The sequence below is a fragment of the Salvelinus fontinalis genome, chromosome 8, assembly GCF_029448725.1.
Source record: "Salvelinus fontinalis isolate EN_2023a chromosome 8, ASM2944872v1, whole genome shotgun sequence".
Classification (NCBI taxonomy): Eukaryota; Metazoa; Chordata; class Actinopteri; order Salmoniformes; family Salmonidae; genus Salvelinus; species Salvelinus fontinalis.
The window spans coordinates 8,046,389-8,053,877 of NC_074672.1; the positions used below are offsets into that span (position 1 = coordinate 8,046,389).

Genomic DNA, 7,489 nt, shown 5'->3' on the forward strand with positions numbered 1-7,489 from the left:
CATGGTCTCTTTTTTGCTTTCTTGAGTAAGGCAGCTCCAAAATGCAGGTGTTTCAACTTGGCTCTTAGCTCCATGCTTTCTGTGGTGGAGGGTCAGACAGCAGAAAATATACAGCGTAGGGGTTGGTAATGTTCTGTAGTTGTGCCGTGATTGGCTCAGTGTTCTGTCACCCATGAGAACACATCACTGCAACATCTACAGGGAGAGCTAGAAAGTTCAAGCCCCTTGGGTGCTGCCATAGATTTACATTAGAAGTGCCCATCCAAGAAGGCATAAAGGTCATTGGCCACAGATAAAATGACATCAAATCATGTTATATCTACCATAGCTTTAATGGCTGACATCATACTTTCAAAATCTTAGCAAGCTAGACACGCGAGTATGATGACATGGTCAGTCAAATCAAAGCCACGGTAGATATAACGTGATTTTGTAAATGTATCTGTGGCCAATGACCTTGAGCCTTCTTGGATGGGCACTTCTAATGTAAGTCTATGGTATCATGAATCATGAATCATGTCGACTGGCAAATCCTTTTCAATCCTTGTCATATGAAGAGAAAATTATAGATATAACGTATCAGTGCTCATTGGCCAGTGGACATAAACATTACACAAGTTGGAAATCGCAAATTCAACAATGAGTGGTTTGGAAGGAATCAGTGGTTAACTTAAAACATTGCTAAGAAATCACTTTTGCTTCCCCTGCCTGCTATTCGGTGGCGAGGGTGTGTGGTCCAAGTCTGGGTTTAAGTGTCTCTTTTTTCCAAGCTTAATAGGATAAACATTCACACGCAACACCATGGGCCAGAAAAGGTTGAATACATTGGCCATGCTGTTAGTCCAGCATGACTTCTGCCGCGTTCAAAACAACTACAAACTTGGAACTGAATAATATCAGACTACAGTGAGTTGAAGACAACTGGGAACTCGAGGGGAAAAAAACAATCTATGGTCATCCAACTCAAAATTCCAATTTGGGAACTCGGGCCTCTTTCTAGAGCTCCGACCCGGCGATCACTGATGTCATGATTTGACCTTGTTTTTTTCAGTTCCCAGTTGTCTTGAAAGCACCATAAATCCAGAGAATGCCAGACTTTGATGACAAAGTTTCATGACAAAATTTGCCCACAAGAAGGACTGCCGTGCCACCTTCCTGTTCAAGTGAGCACAGCACATCAGTGAGTCCAAAAATGTCTTGTAAGCTGCTGCATAAATTATGTAATATGCCAGGGAGATACAGTGCATTCGTAAAGTATACAGACCCCTTGACTTTTTTCACATTTTGTTATGTTACAGCCTTACATGCTGACCAAACTGCTCGTGCGCATGTTGATTTTGTACCCCCAAACCATACACTGATCGCAGGTTGAAATATCAAAACAAACTCTGAACCAATTATACTAATTTGGGGACAGCTCAAAAAGCATTAAACATGTATGGCAATTTAGCTAGCTAGCTTTCTGTTACTAGCTAATTTCTTCACTGACAATTAATCCACAGATAAAACGGTAAACCAAATTAGTTTCTTGTCATCTCTCCTCCCTTCAGGCTTATTTTTCTTCTTTGGACTTTATATGGCGGTTGGCAACCAACTTTACGGTGCATTACCATCACCAACTGGAGTGTGGACGTCAGTTCATCTTTCAATCACCCATGTGGGTATATGCTCCAAAAAAATGGAGGATATGGCACGTGTGTGTATATGCTCCTAAAAACCAATGAGCAGATTTGAGAGGCAGGACATTCAGCACGTTGAGCGTCACAAATAGAACTAAGTTCTATTTTAGCGCCTGGCCACGCAGACGCTCGCGAGCAACGTGGTTGCAATGATTGAATAACATGTATGTGTACATTTATTTTGCAACGCTCGCGCACGCGACGTGTCCGGTCTGGTCAGCATGTTATTCTAAAATTGATTACATTCGTTTTTTCCCCTCTCCATGCTACACACAACACCCCATAATGACAAAGTGAAAACAGGGTTGTAGAAATTTTTGCAAATGTATTAATGTGCTGCAGAGATGGTTTTCCTTCTGGAAGGTTCACCCATCTCCACAGAGGAACTCTGAAACGATGTCAGAGTAACCATCGGATTCTTGGTCACCTCCCCGACCAAGGCCCTTCTCCCCCGATTTCTCAGTTTGGCCTGGCGGCCAGCTCTAGGAAGAGTCTTGGTGGTTCCAAAATTCTTCCATTTAAGAATGATGGAAGCCATTGTGTTTTGGGGGACCTTCAATGCTGCAGAAATGTTTTGGAACCTCGACACAATCCTGTCTCGGAGCTCGACGGACAATTCCTTCGACCTCATGGCTTGGTTTTTGCTCTGACGTGCAATGTCAACTGTGAGACCTTATATAGACAGGTGTGTGCCTTTCCAAATCATATCCAATCAATTGAACTTACCACAGGTGGACTCCAATCAAGTTGTATAAACATCTCAAGAATGATCAATGAAAACAGGATACACCTGAGCTCAATTTCGATTCTCAAAGCAAAGGCTCTGAATACTTATGTAAGGTATTTCAGTAAAAAAAATATTTGATCAATTTTAGAATAAGTCTAACAAAATGTATAAAAAGTCAAGGGGTCTGAACACTTTCCAAATGCACTCTATGTATACTGTAGCTAAGAAAGTAATGCTAAGTGTATGTTGTGTAGTAAGCTGTTAGTAGCCCATGTGCCTCATCCTAATAATTCGGTCCCTTTCCCCCTCATAACTTAGCTTACTGTTCTGACTTGGTGGTGCACATGTAGCCTATAGCCTGTTTTAAAGAAATGTCATCATTGAATATTGTAAGAGCTTTCATTGTCTGCTTATGTGCCCCCTTTATTTATCCTACATTTCTGACTTGGTGTACAGGGAAAATACTGTAAGAACGACCCATGTTTAGAATTCTGTACCTGTACATTTCAAAAGTTCTGAACAAATAGTTTTATTGACTACGTCCGTCTTAGCTCACTTATTAATGTCTTTAATAAGTAAGTTAAGTCAAAATGTCAAATTACGGATTGCCTCTTATCCGCTCATCATTCCCTGCCATAATTTGTACATCTCAATCGTCAGTAGAAACCACATTTGTTCGAGCAAGTCAGCCATATCAGCTATGTTTTTTTTAAAGGCAGTAAATGAGGCTGAATTAACTGTTTCGTTGCCAGACAAGACTAAGCTGAGAGCCAGGTCGAGCAGTGGTAACGATTCACTCCATGGTGCTGAAAAGAAAGCTCTGCTGTTGGGACAGCTTTATGTAGGCCCTAACAGTTTGTGGGCATTGTTTGTCAACGTTATAGTGCAATTAATGTGTTGTGTTGTGTAGTGGCTTTGCTGGCATGCATAAAATAAAATTGTTGAGTTTGCCCCACCTAGATTTACATGCTGAAATAGCCACTGATGGTAGCCTACTTACATAAATCGATGTGTGTGTGGGTGAGTGACTGGATGAATGTGTGCTGGGGCTCAATGACTCAATTTAGAGTTTGATAATCAATTCACCTAGACATGTTTCCATGCAAGTGACACACATGTTTAACTTGCGACTTTAATGTAACAATGAATGAATATTTTTGTCAAACAAGCATGTTGTAATAAATAATATTTTAATAACACACAAAAATTGGTTTGTCAGAGGTAAGTCCTTCACACAGAATGCATTTAAACATGACTGACACAAGCAGGTATTGGCCTTTACAGATATAGAACCTGCCGCAACAATGTGCTACCAGGTAAGCAGTAGGCTATTAGGCAGCACACATACGGATAATTGTGAGAATTCAAGTGAATCTGCGGAAGTTTGTTTTTTCTATAGACCAAAGTCGTCATATGAACTAGGCTCCTCATCTGAACGAACGGATCATTTGTAATGACGACGTAAAAAGCCACCCTATCTCTCCGATTGTCCCACTTCAAGTTCTTCAACTTCGGCCGATTCCTTCGCATGAAACCTCCATATCGCTTTTGTAACTCCAATCGACTACCTTGCTCACGTCTTTTTGTCTTTGGACCAAATGTGCATAAAAACCCTCTGTAATGTTTGACCTTGTTTATTGCTGAGTCATCATCATTGTACACCCCCATCTCGTTCTCAGAATCAACATCTCCGCGCTCATCTTCCTCCAAAAACTCAGAGGTCTTTCTCCATATCCTTGTATTTCTTAGGGAACGCCTTACGCTCCTTTATAAACACAATTTTCGAGCCACGGCGAGGTCAACCATTTGTTTTTGTCAATTTGTTTTAAATGAATCCACTGTAACGCTTGACCACGTTCACTGCACGGGACTGTAGAGTCTTCCCGCATGTATTTAACTCAGTGGTGGTCAGTAGAGTTCCCTCCCATTCCAAGGCACAAGTCTGGAAGGGAAATGCAAAGATGAGTGAGCAAAAATCAGCCAGTTAACTAACCACATTATGAGAAGCCAAGAAAAGAAAAGAGAAGGGTGAAAAAACGTTGCATGTATTTACACACACTCAGTTGTATAGCTTTGTTTATTACAGAACATATTTAATTTCAGTTTAAATCATATTAATTTGTTCCCCAGGCTTCTGTCGAGCATATAGGGAAAATGGCAAGTTTGTCTTTAGACTAATCCCACTGGGCACACACTGGTTGAAATAATGTTGTTTGAATGTAATTTGTCAATGTATTGTGATGTGGAATCAACTTGGAAAATACTGGATATGGATATGAAAAAAGTTATCAACCAGTATTGTTTATCTCATTTCCACCTGCGTTGTAAACATTGAAATTAGGGTAAAACGTACATTTTTCTCACCAAAGCCCCATATACTACCCACCACTGCGACCTGTATGCTCTCATTGGCTGGCCCTCACTACATAATCGTCGCCAAACCCACTGGCTCCAGGTCATCTATAAATCTTTGCTATGTAAAGCTCCGCCTTATCTCAGCTCACTAGTCACCATAGCAACACCCACCCATAGCACGCACACCAGCAGGTATATTTCACTGGTCATCCCCAAAGCCAACACTTCCTTTGGCCTCCTTTCCTTCCAGTTCTCTGCTGCCAATAACTGGAAGGAATTGCAAAAATCACTGAAGCTGGAGTCTTATTTCTACCTCTGTAACTTTAAGCATCAGCTGTCAGAGCAGCTTACTGATCACTGTACCTGTACACAGCCAATCTGTAAATAGCACACCCAACTACCTCATCCCCATATTATTACTTACCCTCTTGCACCCCAGTATCTCTACTTGCACGTTATCATCTGCACATCTATCACTCCAGTGTTAATGCTAAATTGTAATTATTTCGCCTCTAGGGCCTATTTACTGCCTTACCTCCCTACTCTTCTACATTTGCACACACTGCACATAGATTTTTTTCAATTGTGTTATTGACTGTACATTTGTTTATGTGTCGCACTGGTTTGCTTTATCTTGGCCAGGTCGCAGTTGTACATGAGAACTGGATCTCAACTGGCCTACCCGGTGTAACGTTCGTCTAATGCCTCCTCCTCGGACGAGGAGTAAGGGTCGGACCAAAATGCAGCGTAGGTTGAATCCATAATGATTTATTTAAAGATGAAGACGAACACGAAAAACACTTTGAAAATTACAAAACAACAAAACGACGTAGACAGACCTGATCATGTGAACTTACATAAACACGAAGAACGCACGAACAGGAACAGACTACATACACGAACGAAAACGAAGCAGTCCCGTGTGGTGCGACATACACAGACACGGAAGACAACGAAACAGTCCCGTGTGGTGCGACAGACACAGACACAGGAACAATCACCCACAAACAAACAATGTGAACAGCCTACCTTTATATGCTTCTCAATCAGAGGAAACGTCAAACACCTGTCCCTGATTGAGAACCATATAAGGAACCATGTGTATGTGACAAATACAATTTGATATAAGGCTAATTACCAATGAACCTAAACATAGACTACCCACCCAGCTCACGTCCTGACCAACTAAACAAAGTAAAACAAAGGCAAATAAGGTCAGGAACGTGACACCTGGTTAAATAAAGGTTAAATAAAAATAAATAAATACATTGACTTCACCTGACTAATAGGTTGTTGCATCAATTTAATTGCAACATAATCATCATAACTACATTGGGTATAGGTTAAATTGCATTGAAAATTCCACATAGAAAAGTAAAACATGTTTTCATTGTAACGGCTGTCGTCTTCCTCTTCCTCGGACGAGGAGAGGAGGATCGGTGGACCAATACGCAGCGAGGTAAGTAGACATAAAAGAATTTCTTTGAAATACAAAGACGAATTCGAAAACACTTGGAAAATTACAAAATAAGAAAACGACGTAGACGAAACCTGAACATGAACTTACATAACTACACGTAGAACTCACGGACAGGAACAGACTACATCAAACGAATGAACAGCCAAACCAGTCCCGTGTGGTGCACATACACAGACACGGAGGACAATCACCCACAAACAAACAGTGAGAACAACCTACCTTAATATGACTCTCAATCAGAGGAAATGCCAAACACCTGCCTCTAATTGAGAGCCATACCAGGCAACCCTTTAACCCAACATAGAAACACAACACATAGAAATGCCCACCCAGCTCACGCCCTGACCAATAAACACATACAAAACAAGAGAAAACGGGTCAGGAACGTGACATTCATCCTATATTCAATTGGTTGAAATTGTTGAATTTTAGATTTGATCAATGTTGATAGTAAAATGGTATTTTTGAATCAACATCATGCTATCAAAAGCACTGCAGCACAGTACAGAGGAGCCACTACAGCCTGGGGTTCGATCAAATTGGCCCAACGCTGTGCGGGGTAGGGGAGGGTTTGGCCGGGAGGGCTATCCTTGGCTTATTGTGCTCTAGCAACTCCTTGTGACATAGCCAGGCGCCTGCAAGCTGACGCCGGTCGTCAGTCGGAACAGTGTTTCCTCCGACACATTGGTGCGGCTGACATCCGTGATAAGAAGTAAGCGGCCAAGCGGGTCATGTTTCAGAGGACACATGACTCAACCATTGCCTCTCCCGGGCCCATTAAAGTGTTACAAAGATGAGCCAAGGAACCAAATTTAGGGAGAAAACAGGGTCAAAATAAATATTTGTGGCCATACCACCCTGAACACGCCTGTTCAGCGTCCCGGAGTCGCCTCTTCACTGTTGACGTTGAGACTGGTGTTTTGCGGGTACTATTTAATGAAGCTGCCAGTTGAGGACTTGTGAGGCGTCTGTTTCTCAAACTAGACACACTAATGTACTTGTCCTCTTGCTCAGTTGTGCACCGGGGCCTCCCACTCCTCTTTCTATTCTGGTTAGAGCCAGTTTGCTCTGTTCTGTGAAGGGAGTAGTACACAGCCTGTATGAGATCTTCAGTTTCTTGGCAATTTCTCCCATGGAATAACCTTAATTTCTCAGACCAAAAATAGACTGATGAGTTTCAGAAGAAAGTTCTTTGTTTCTGGCCATTTTGAGTCTGTAATCGAACCCACAAATGCTGATGCTCCAGAT

The 7,489-nt window shown here is 41.8% G+C and overlaps 1 pseudogene; it reads right to left on the reverse strand.

The window, feature by feature from the left end:
• Positions 1-3,622: 3,622 nt before the first annotated feature.
• Positions 3,623-6,990, reverse strand: LOC129861418 (proenkephalin-B-like; annotated as a pseudogene).
• Positions 6,991-7,489: the final 499 nt, after the last annotated feature.